This window comes from Corvus brachyrhynchos, unplaced genomic scaffold (genome assembly GCF_000691975.1).
Source record: "Corvus brachyrhynchos isolate BGI_N302 unplaced genomic scaffold, ASM69197v1 scaffold144, whole genome shotgun sequence".
NCBI classification, from domain to species: Eukaryota; Metazoa; Chordata; class Aves; order Passeriformes; family Corvidae; genus Corvus; species Corvus brachyrhynchos.
In genome coordinates, this window is record NW_008237406.1 from 529,700 (window position 1) to 541,285 (window position 11,586).

The window sequence follows — 11,586 nt, forward strand, 5'->3', positions numbered from 1 at the left end:
GCCTGGGACAGTGGGAGGTGTCCCTGCCATGGCAGGGGTGGGATGGGATGGGCTTTAAGGTGCCTTCCAACTCAAACCATTCCATAATCCAGTGATTCTGTGGTTCAGTTTGCTGGGATGCAGAGCTGAGCCCTCCAACCCCTGCCCTGCAGGGAATCACTCCCAGTCTCGCAGAACCCAAACTGCCGTGACCCGTCCTGGTGTCGCTCCTGATTTTGGACTGTGATTTCTTTCTTCCTCACACAGTCAGTGACTCCGAGCTGAGCAGGGGGAAACAGCCTGGCCTGGTGGCATGGAGCCACTGACTGAGGCAAAATACTGCTGTGGATAAATTACCCCTGGAGCAGTTCACAGAGGAGCCACAGAGCTGGGAGGGACGTGGATGTATGAGTTTTTCTGTTCTCTCTCTTGCATTTCATTTTCACCCCTTATCACTTTCTGTTCAGATTAACCACCCACCCCAAATTGTCAAGGAAACTGTAGGCCTGGTGATATGCTTTAAGTGTACTTTTAAAAAATATATCCTAACTGTGAAGGAGATGTCTTTTTATCTGTTCCTCAGTCACGATGCATTATTTCTTTATAGTGGGTTTCACTCTGTCCAGCTTGAAAGTGCCTTTAATTTAAGAGCTTATTCCAGCATTTTTGAGGCCAACTCTGTCCCTGGTATTACATAAATTGTTGAAACTCTCTGATTCTTGGTCAGAGTAAAAGTGATCTGCATTAAGATCACAGGTTCAAGGTATATTTCCTGGTTTCTTATGATGAATTCTTCCCAGAATTTCCCACTGCTGCTCAGCCTATCTTGGCTATCAGCTCCCCTTTTACTTTCTAAAACCAAACTGGAATAGTTGGCCTGGATAGCTAACAAAATCAACAAATTTTCATAAGGCTACCAGGGACACATAATTTGAAGAGTACATTGCTTGGCATTGTCTTTTCTGACACAGCAGTGGTGGACACAATGAGATGAATTATCAGTGTCTGCTCTTATTTTAGTTCTTGAGACTTTGCGGGTAGAACAAATCCTGAGTTCCCAGGATAAACAGGAATTTAGCTGAGCACCAGCCAAATAAAACCTCCCTTAACACCTTAGGATTGTGCCCTGACTGAACAAACATCCTGGAGGGAGTTTTCTGAAGCTTTCTGCCTTTTCTTGACCTCATGTCATGGGAACTGGAGGAGGTTTGATATTGATTTTTGGGGGAATGGGTTTGTTCTGGTGCTGACTTCTCAGTGCACCATAGCAAGGGTTTCTACCGTGACATCCTGAGCTGGTGGCTAACCTGAGCTGAGGTGTGCCTTCAGAGGAGCGGTTAGAGATCAGGGAAGAAGCTTTTCTTGCTAAGGAGAGATCAAAAGCGTCAAAAAGTTCCACTTTTCCTTGTAAAATTTGCCTACTCCCAGCAGTTTCCTGCTGTGTGTGCTCCACGAGGTGTTGGGGATGGAAGTGAGAGTGCAACAGCAGATGAAAAATGGGGAGTACACACTGAAAACCATTGGAGATGGTGGATGGATCCCCATGGCTTTTGAGGGACTGAAGTGTCCAGGGAAGGGAACGGAGCTGGGAAGGGGCTGGAGCCCCAGGAGTGGCTGAGGGAGCTGGGAAAGGGGCTCAGCCTGGAGCAAAGGAGGCTCAGGGGGGACCTTGTGGCTCTGCACAAGTCCCTGACAGGAGGGGGCAGCCGGGGGGGTCGGGCTCTGCTCGCAGGGAACAGGGACAGGAGGAGAGGGAACGGCCTCAGGCTGGGCCAGGGCAGGCTCAGGGTGGACAGCAGGAAGGGCTGAAGGGGCTGTCAAGCATTGAAATGGGAAGTGATGGAATCACTGTCCCTGGAAGTGTCCAAGAAGGGTGTGGATGTGGCACGTGGGGACATGGGTCAGTGGTGGGGGAATGGTTGGGCCAGATGATCTCAGAGGGCTTTTCCAACCTAAAATAACTCTGCGATTGTGTAAACCCGGCCTCAAGGGCCAAGAGCAGGACCCTCACTCACTTGGCCCCTGCCAGACTCCCGGCTGAGGATGAATTAAAGAAGAGAACATGATCAGAGTGCCTTTATTTCCCGCCTTGCTCAGCTCCATGGAGTGCCAGAGAGGTTTTTTGGAAGCCAGCTGCCTCCTGGCTCTGAAGGAATTCATACCATATTGTCTTGAAATCCTGCATGAACACAGCTAATCTGTGAGATTTCACAGAGTAGATGGTGGTGCTTCCTTCTGTTACTGTCCAGGCCTTCTGAAATTCCTCTGCAGAGCCCCACACTCCAATTTAAAGGCATTATTCCCTGCAAAGAACAAGTTTCAGCAAAACATTTCAGCATGAACTTTACATCTTTTATGAGGTTTCACATCATCTTTGGGTTGCTGAATTGCAACTTAGATTATTTTTACTGTAGCATTCATTCCATGGATCATTAGAGAATTTATGGCCTCCGTGCTATACTAAACAAGCCTCTTACTAGAAATTATATATTATTTTTTATTTATTTATTTATTTATTTTTATTTATTTATTATTTATTATTTATATATTATTTATTATATAGTATTTATATATCATAAACTAGATCAGTAATGTATATTGTATAATACATTATGTGTCATGCAAATTCACAATAAATAATGCATAATATATTATCTACAATATAAAATATATAGTACATAGTAGTATTGCATAGTGTGTAATATGCAGTAGCATATCTAGGACTCCAATTATTTCAATGTAATATATAAATTTTTATATTATATCTTGCATTTTACATGCTATGTGTTACATATTAATTAGTAATATACAACTACTATTAAAGCATAATACTATGTATTTATATACTGTATGCAATATTGATAGCTATTATATTTCTATATTAATTATTATTTATTTACATGTCATTTGCAATGTATCATTTTATATAGAGTAGTGCATAACATTTAGCATAAAATACATAGTTTATACCATCGTATATAATTTATATACTCTCTCTATATAATATTAGCAGTGCAGTATAAATCATGTTACCTGCTTTTTACACCTGCATTTGACATTTTTAACTTGTCTTTTAGTATTTGTTCCTTCAGGTTAGTTTTCCAAATATCGTCTGGTTGAGTGCATGAGAAGCTTTGATTAAATCCCAGCTTTTGCACATTTAGAGCTTTGGTCCAATATTCTTCCTCTTGCAGGAAGGAGGTGCAAGAGCAATGAGGGAATAAAAGTGTGAATGAGGTTGTGGTGAATGACTCTGGTGGGCTTTAGTCACTGTACAGTTATTCAGTTTCCTGTGGTTTCCTTGGTTGCTTTTTGTTTGTTTGTTTGTTTGTTTGTGGGCTTTTTTGCTTGGTTGATCTGAATGAAAACTTCTTCAGAATGGAGGAACAGCTCGAATCCATGAAATTAAAAATAATGTGCACAAGTTATGTGGGAATTACATTCACAGCAACCTGTTTTCCTATTGAGAGCCTGATTTCTCTATTAATGAAGTCAAGATTATGTGTTTGAAGTAAAAACTCGTCTTGAAGTCATTCTAGAGGCCTTTCAATCCCATCCCTTAAAACCTGTATTTATGTAAATCCACATTACACAGCCCATTCCTACTCTGCATGCTCTGTTCTTGTACATGTCTGTACAGCAAAAGCAGGTAATGCTCCTGCTATTTAATTGTAAGTTTGATCCTCGTTCTCAGAAACGAGCCTGAACTATGTAACTGGACGATTTGTTGCACGTTGGGTAAATGGAATATAATCCTGTATAAATATTTTAAAAGTTCTCCGTATTTATAGGGACAATTCCCTGGGGGGAGCACAGTCTCTCAGGGCGGGAGTTAATTCAAAGCCAGAGCAGCTGACTTTTCCTGTCCCCCCACACTGCTGAAATGTTGATTGATTCAGGAGCTGCTCGGGAAAGTGACGGCGTTGACGTTAAAAAAATATAAAATTACTCGCCCTCGGTAAAATACACAGAGAAGGGAACCCCACAGTAAGGTCTAATCCTGGCTGAGATGTCACACAGGAGATGATTGCTGAGGAGGGAAGTGTGCCTGAAGGTTTTTGGGCAGATTTGTGCTGTTTATCCTCGCTCTGAGCGTGCTGGAGCTCGTCAGGCAGGAGGGACGCACGCGAGACCTCCTGCTCAAGGTGGAGCCTGTTTGTGAGGTGAAGTCACCATCCCGTGGAACTTCCAGGGGATGCTCTGCACTTTGGGAGGGCCACGCTCTGAAAAACAGCTGAAAACCACCAGGAGAGTGATTTAACCAGCAAGAACTGCAATTGAGTTGAGCCTTTTCTACCCACGACTTGGTCAATATCAACACAATTTGCACGCTTTCTATTTAACACCACAGCAGTGCCCCAGACCTCTCCGTGGTGACATCATAGAGGAGCGGAAATGCAAATATCTTGGGGAAAATTCAGATTTAATCTTACAAAGCCACACTTTCACTGTCAAGAAGAAGTTAGTGTTAACAAAAAAACACCTTAGTGTGCTGAAGACCCCTGGCTGCACTCTATAATAAAAGATGTTCTTTCATAAAAACAATACCATTTTTTTTTTTAAATAAAATGTTAAGCTTTATTTATAATGACCTACTACAACGAAACATTAATAATTTTTTGCCATAATTTTAAGCCAAAAATATGTGTGGAAATTTAAAAGGATTAGAATGATGTGCCACTTTTAATATTGAATCACATTTTACAATTTAGGTTTTGGAGGAAATGCAAAAACACTTAAAAAAATATTATTTTGCAGCAGAAGGACAGCAAATACCTTTCATTTTTTCCATGAGAAAAAGGCAAATGCAAACCTTGCCTTCCACAGGTGCTGCTGTGGGCAGTACTATTCGTAAGACTTGGCTCTTTCGTGTGTTGTTGTCCCTGGGCAGGAAAATGAACAATAATCATCTTTACCTCATGCAAACTGTAGCATCTTTTAATTCTCTTACTTATTTTTGCAGTGTTTTAGGATTCTGCCTGGAAGTACCTCTGCTTCTCAAAAAGGTATATAAAGAACATCAGAAGAAATCCCACCTACATTTTTAACATTTCACTGGTTTTGTAGTGATTCTGTTTTTAAATTTTAAGCATTTAAGTCTTGAACACAGGACTGGGAGGCTCTCCTGGTAAAATGGGTGAGTCTTTGTTGATTTCCTGACTGCAGGGCTTACCCAAGGTGGGATCACCACTGTGTGCTTGGAACTGTGGAAACGCTTTTTGACCTGTTAAATCCAGTGCCAGAAATCCCTTTTGCTTCCATGGCACCAAGGTGGTCCTTGTCTGGGAACTAGAGACCTCACCACCCTTTTTGGTGGGCCAGGAAACCTCTGCAGTGACCCTTGCATGGTGTAAAGGCTCCTATCAAGGACTCAAAATAAAACAAAACCCAAGGATGGGGCCCATGCAACAGTCCAAGTCCCTTTGTCTCTTCTCTAGCACTCCTTGCAGACCCCTCCATTTCTAATTGGAGTCTGTGAAATGAAAAATTCATTATTATTATTATTATTAATTATTATCTCTCCATGGTGTTTCTGGGCAGAGGCAAAGGCTGTTGAATGTCACTGCTGGTATCACACATTTAGACATATCGACACTGACTTTACTGAATGTTGAGTAACTCCTCTCCCTGCAGTTTATTTTTCGTTTGGTTGTGGGGTTTGGGTTTCTATTTTATTTAAATTATATAAAATATAAATTTTATTTATTTATTTATTTATTTATTTATTTTTAATAGTCTCAGACTAGAACTCCCTGCATCTTTTATCTCCTCTTTTGGAAATACCTTCACAGTAGGAGACTCCCAAGCTCAGTGCCTGCAGTGTTCTCAGCATGTTAAGGTTTTCAACATGTCTTATATTTTAATCCTGGATAATTCTGCTGAGTGAGAAGAGTCACAGGTGGGCATGTGCTGTCTTTTGTATGCTGGAGATCCAGGGCTTCCAGAAGTGGAGGGGAAAAAATTCAGAGTGAAAGAAACAGAATATTTATCTATTTTCCTTGCAAAGTGCCCCTTGCTTCTCCTGATATATTTCAGAGGAAGCAGAATGACTCTACTGCATCTATGGGTTTGGTGTGGCAGTTTCCATCTGAATGAACTTTTCTAGGTAGGAGATACAAATAAATCATGCTGTTAACCCAGCCTGTCCCTCTCTTCTTCTGGCAAGAAGTCTTTTGTTGACTGAGATAAATTTACAGCAGCAGGTTTGTGTGGAGAGTTAACAGCTGCAGTCAGAAAAAAAGGGGCAAAGAGCTTGGATATGTAAGTTAACTGGCTACCTCAGCTATTTTATTGGCTCTGCCCTGCAAATGTTGTCTCAGCTATAACCTGAGGGCATCACACCCACCAGTTAAAGCACCCCCACTGTATTCCATCTGTCCATGTACATGGTGTTCCTTGGGAGTTTCTTTGAGAGGCAGTGAAGAACTGGTCAACTCCACATTTCAAGGAGTTTGATCCATGTTCTCCTGCAGAATACAAACATTTGATCCATTTGCAGGGTTCCAAAAGCAATCCAGTTGATCTTTTCACTCCTCTTTTTCAGACAATTTGTGCTGTATCCCATTTGTGGTATTGTGAAGTTTTAGAAGAATGGGTTATTGAAACTCTTGAAACTGTTTTTTAATCACATCTTATTCTGTCAGCAGATTGCCTATTTCAGTAGGCTTCTGCACATTTCAGTTCCATCATTGTTCCCAGAGCTCAAGTGGAAAAAAGCCAGGGATGGCTGCAAAACATAAAAGGAAAATATGAACAAAATAATCATCCTAAGCCAAGTATTGGTGGGAAATGCTATGCATAATGGGGTAAGCCCACGTTCCTACAATAAAACCATCACATGATAGAGGATAAAGAAGAGTCGCAAATAATGGTGGGAAAGCCTTCTGTAAAGAACTTCAAGAACAAATGTAATTACCAAAGGCGTTGTTAATTGTGGGGAAAGGCACTTTGACCAGCCTTCCCCATGGTCTAGAATGTTTACCAATGGTGCACTCGCAACTCGCCAAGCCAGTGGAAACCAAGGGCTGTAAAAATGTCAGCAGAGGGAGGGAGGAGCCTCTGTGGGTGCCTCCAAGGGCATTTTGGCAGTGCTGAACAATCCTGTTAATTCACCCAAGCCTGATTCATCTTGTGCCTGGAGCAGTATGTGATGTGGCCTTGCCAGTCTGCACTGCCAACCCTTACCATTTATATAAAATATACCTACAATGTACCTGTTTTGTGCCTAAAGCGGCCCCTCTACAGTGCCACGGCTCCAGCTGGTGTTCCCTCCCTGTTCCCAGCAGCATAATCCATGTGGTTTAGTGGAAGGGGGCGGAGGGGAGGGGTGTGGGGTTTGGAAGTAGAGGACCTTTAGGGTCCCTTCCAACCCAACCCAACCCAACCCAATCCAACCCAACCCAATCCAAACCACTTCTATTCTATTCTATTCTATTCTATTCTATTCTATTCTATTCTATTTCCATTCCATTCCATCCCATTCCATCCCCTGCCTGACAAAATCCCAGCAGTATTTGCATCTGGTTTGCAAATCCCTGCCCCATTCCATCGCATTAAGACCTGTGCTGAGATGGTCAGGGCTAAGTTAGTTGTTACTAGCTAGAAACTATGTTTTTATTTATGTGATAGTGTCACAAGGATATATGATTATCTTTGCAAGTCTAAAGATAAATCACAATATTTCTTATTTTTATTTTTAGCTGTAACAGCCTGAAATATTCCCTGCCGTCCATTAGCGGAAAAGGAAGTGAAGTCACAAAAGATTGTAAGCCAGATGAAATGGAATCTTGGGAAGATATTTTTGAAGAAACAGACACTAACTGGGCAGAAAAGTACTGTTCCTGCTCCCAGTGACTAGAAATTTGGAAGATTTATCATGTGTAGGACTCCAGCTTCTTTCAAGAGTGGTATGTAATCCTGATTTAAATATATAAATTCTGTGTAATATTTGAAAGGAAAAGGTCAGCATTTTCATGGGTGGATTGTACCATAGAGCCTGGGGCCTGTTTCTGTGCTAAACTTCATATCCTTTCACAGCCCTGTCATAGGACTGACTGTACAGAAAGCTCATTGTTTGCAAGCTGCAGAGGGAAGCCCACTCCTTTGTGAAACAAAACAGCTTTTAACTCTGTGGCACATCCTTCAGCAGAAGCATGTCCACAGAATGGCAATTTATCACTGAAAAAATGGCAAGTGGACCTGGGGACTTGACAGCAGTGTCCTCTGGAAAGACCCGGTTTCAGAATGCACTGCTTCCTTGGCCAAAAGAAAGTTGAAAAAGCCCCTTGAGGCTCCTTGTGAGGGACCCTGCCCGCTGCAGTGAGCTTCCAGACAGCTGCCAGTATTTATCTCGCTGAGCCCTTCATTTCATCTTTCTGTGCAATCAGACGAAGAGGGAGAGAAAGACACACACATAACTTTACGAGCACTGAGCCCACACCAGGGACATTTGATATTTTGGCAGCGAGCTTTCCATTTTCCAGCTGTGCCAAATCAAGAAACATGCTAGGAAAAGAAACTAGTGCATAATTAAGTCTTCCTTTTTTTTTTTTTTTCCTTGGAGACTTCTCAGTTGACTTTTATTATTCTCCTTCTCTCTCTTTTTGTCTCCCGTCTTGAGAATTTACTTAGTTTTAAATTTTTTTCAACGGAGCTTTCTCACCAAACAGGTTTGTTTAAGTTCTCACCATTCTCCTGATTACTAACAAAACAACTCAGCTTTCAAATATCAAGCCAGAAGAAGAGTTATACTGTGGGGAAAGGGAAATGGGGATGCAGTGCTAATTTTTATTTTATTACTATTGATGTTACATTGTCAGTTCTGTTAAATGACTCCTGCTGTTGGTGACATTTCAGTCATGGGTCCTCCCCTTCTGCTTCCTGCTCCTGGTTGTGGCCTGTGTCCTTTTCTCTGTCCCTTAGGTGAGATTATCCTCCTGTCATCTTAACACTCATCTTCTTCATAATGTGATGGGTTTGGCTCCTTGGACAGATAGGAGGAGTTGCTGTAGGGGAAGACAAAGAAGATGTTAATAACGAAAGTTCTTGGGCTGTGCCCTGCCTTGATTGTGTTATCTTTTCTTGCAAACAATGCTGAATCCAGATCAAGGGGAATTCTGAAACATAACTATTAGTAAAGGAACTTCTGGGCCATGATTGCAAACCTCTCAGTTGAAGGTCCAATACAATTGTGATCCTTAAGACCCCAGAGCAGAATACATACACACCTACATTATTTTCCTTTCCTGTCTGCCATCCTGGGGAATTGTTAACGTTACTTCTCATTTAAAGGAAAATCACCAATTTTCACTACCTGAGTGTGACTTCTCATTCAAAAGATCCTTATTGGTAAAACCTAGGACAGTGGGAACCAGGTTGTGGTGCTGGGAGCTCACTCCAGCTGTTTGTGGGGTTGTGCTGGTTTTGGCTGGGTAGAGCTCATTTCCCAGTGTCTGCTGCGGGGCGGTGTTTGGGGCTGTGTTTGGGGTTTGTGTTTGGGGCTGTGCTGAACACGGGGCTGACAAAGCGGAGCTGTTTTGTCATCGCTGAGCTCACCCAGAGCCAAGGCCTTTCCTGCCCCTCGTGTGGCCACGCTGGGGAGGCTGGAGGGGGCACAGCCAGGACAGGTGACCAGAACGGGCCGAAGGGATGCTCCAGACCGTTTGGCATCGTGCTCAGTGCGGGAAGGGGAGGCAGCAGGGGGGAAGGGGGATGCTGGGAGCGATGGTGTTTGTCTTCCCGAGTGGCTGCTGCAGGTGACGGCCCTGCTCTCCTGGAGGAGCTGAACGGGAAGCAGGGAACGACTTCCTTGTCTTGCTTTGCCTGTGTGCATGGCTCTTGCTTTCCCTATGGAACTGTCTTCATCTCAGCCCACGAGTTCTCTATGTTTTACCCACGCAGCTCTGAAGAGGAGACATCCAGCTGCTGGCATGGAGATGGAGTGAAATAAAAAAAGGATTGTTGTGATTCAGCTCTTTGCACTCCTCCCAGAACAGCACCAAGGAGTCTCTAGATCAATTAATGTGAATGGTGTTAATTAATCACCAGGTTTGGTCTTACTTTAAGTATGTGTTTTGGAATCTCTGGTCCTTCTACTCATGGGAATAGAGCCGTGTAATTGTACAAGTGCCAAAAGTTGCTTTTCACAGATCAGACTTGCAGGGAAATGGAGTTGATACTTTAGCTAAGAAATTGGATGGTTTTTAAAATTTTGAAATGTATTAAACAATTTTTTAAAAATTAATAAAGCATATTGTCCTTTAAAAAGAAAACCTTTGGATTTGCTTTCTTTTCGCCTTTTTTTTTTTTCTAATTAAGTAAGTTCAGGAGATGAAAAGATCTTTTGAGCTAAATGAAAGAGGTATCTTGTCTCAAAATGTGAAATCTTCAGAGTGATTTTTGAAAAACAAAAAAATGCCTAAAAACCTGTCTTTTCAGCCCAGGCATATTTCCTTCCTCTTTTAAAAAAAGCTGTTCATCGAAAGACAAGCATTGTTTTTCCCCAGGTGTAATTAGGACCTCCTGTGCTGTCATCCACACTAAAAGCTGTCTTTGTCTTATGTCTCCCTGAACACAAAGCCAAGACATTAAAAAGAGGACCTATGCAAAACAATTCCTTTGTTGGGCTAAACTTTATAATGCTCAGAAAAAAAGTGCAAGGGAAATATTTTGCATTGTATCCTGAAAGTTGTCAAGGAAAACACTGAAGTTTCCCTACTTTGCAAAATTTGTCTGTAAATGTTCAGTCAGTTGCTCTGTTACTGCCTTCTGACTCCTGCCCTCATACTCAGATAAGATTTTTCTTGGGATTCCAGGAAGAAAGGACTGCCAAGCACTCGAATTTGATTTTTACAACCACATTTAAACTGAGGCTGAGTTTTGCAGAGGTGCCTAGGGGATCCAGATGCTTCTTTTCAAGAAAAACGAGCATTCACTTGGAATTACCAGATAAAATGCTTTCACTCCATTCAAAAATAACATCTTTTTACATTTTCACAATATCAGGGAAATGTCTGGTGCTGGCAATTTTGTTTTCTTCATTTGTTTTACATGTTTTGTACGAGGAAGAGGAATCTGGATCTCGCACCACAGACTGGAGAGGCAGCTCAAGTTGAGTCAGACAATGAACAACGGGGAGGAGGAATGCATCCACAAAACCAGTCAGGAGAGGCATTTCTGCCCACCAGAGGAGAATTCCTCTCGGCCAGCTGTGATATCATTTAACAATGACAGCTCTCTGGTTTGGGAGTGCAGCATGTGTTTCCAATGCCTGATTTGCAACCGCTTCACCAGATCATGACTTAAAGTCACATCCTGCTCTTCCTGGGTCTGCTCCTGGTGCTTTCTGTGACAACTGCCACCACGGAGGTGAATGGCCTTGTATCCTCCCAGAGAGAATTCCCAAAACCTTGGACACATCCCTAGCTAGCAAGAGTTGGGGATAAACTTTCTCCATGGGTGGCCTGGGCCAGCCACGTCTGCCTTTGAAGTGGAGCACACTGGCCACAGTTGGTGACAAGGTATCAGATGAGACAGCAGCTCCCTGTTCCCCTGAGGTTTTGCCCTGGAAGCATCACAAATACCTTGCTAACAGCGTTCTGCAGGGAC

The 11,586-nt window shown here is 42.5% G+C and overlaps 1 long non-coding RNA gene across 1 annotated transcript in view; it reads left to right on the forward strand.

Moving 5' to 3' along the window:
- Nucleotides 1-10,186, forward strand: part of LOC108445861 — an 11,962-nt gene extending 1,776 nt beyond the window's left edge. Inside the window, exons 2-4 of the long non-coding RNA XR_001860892.1 lie at nt 4,943-4,985; nt 7,680-7,886; nt 9,880-10,186. This is a non-coding gene — a long non-coding RNA (uncharacterized LOC108445861). The remainder of the gene's footprint in view (nt 1-4,942; nt 4,986-7,679; nt 7,887-9,879) is intronic.
- Nucleotides 10,187-11,586: the final 1,400 nt, after the last annotated feature.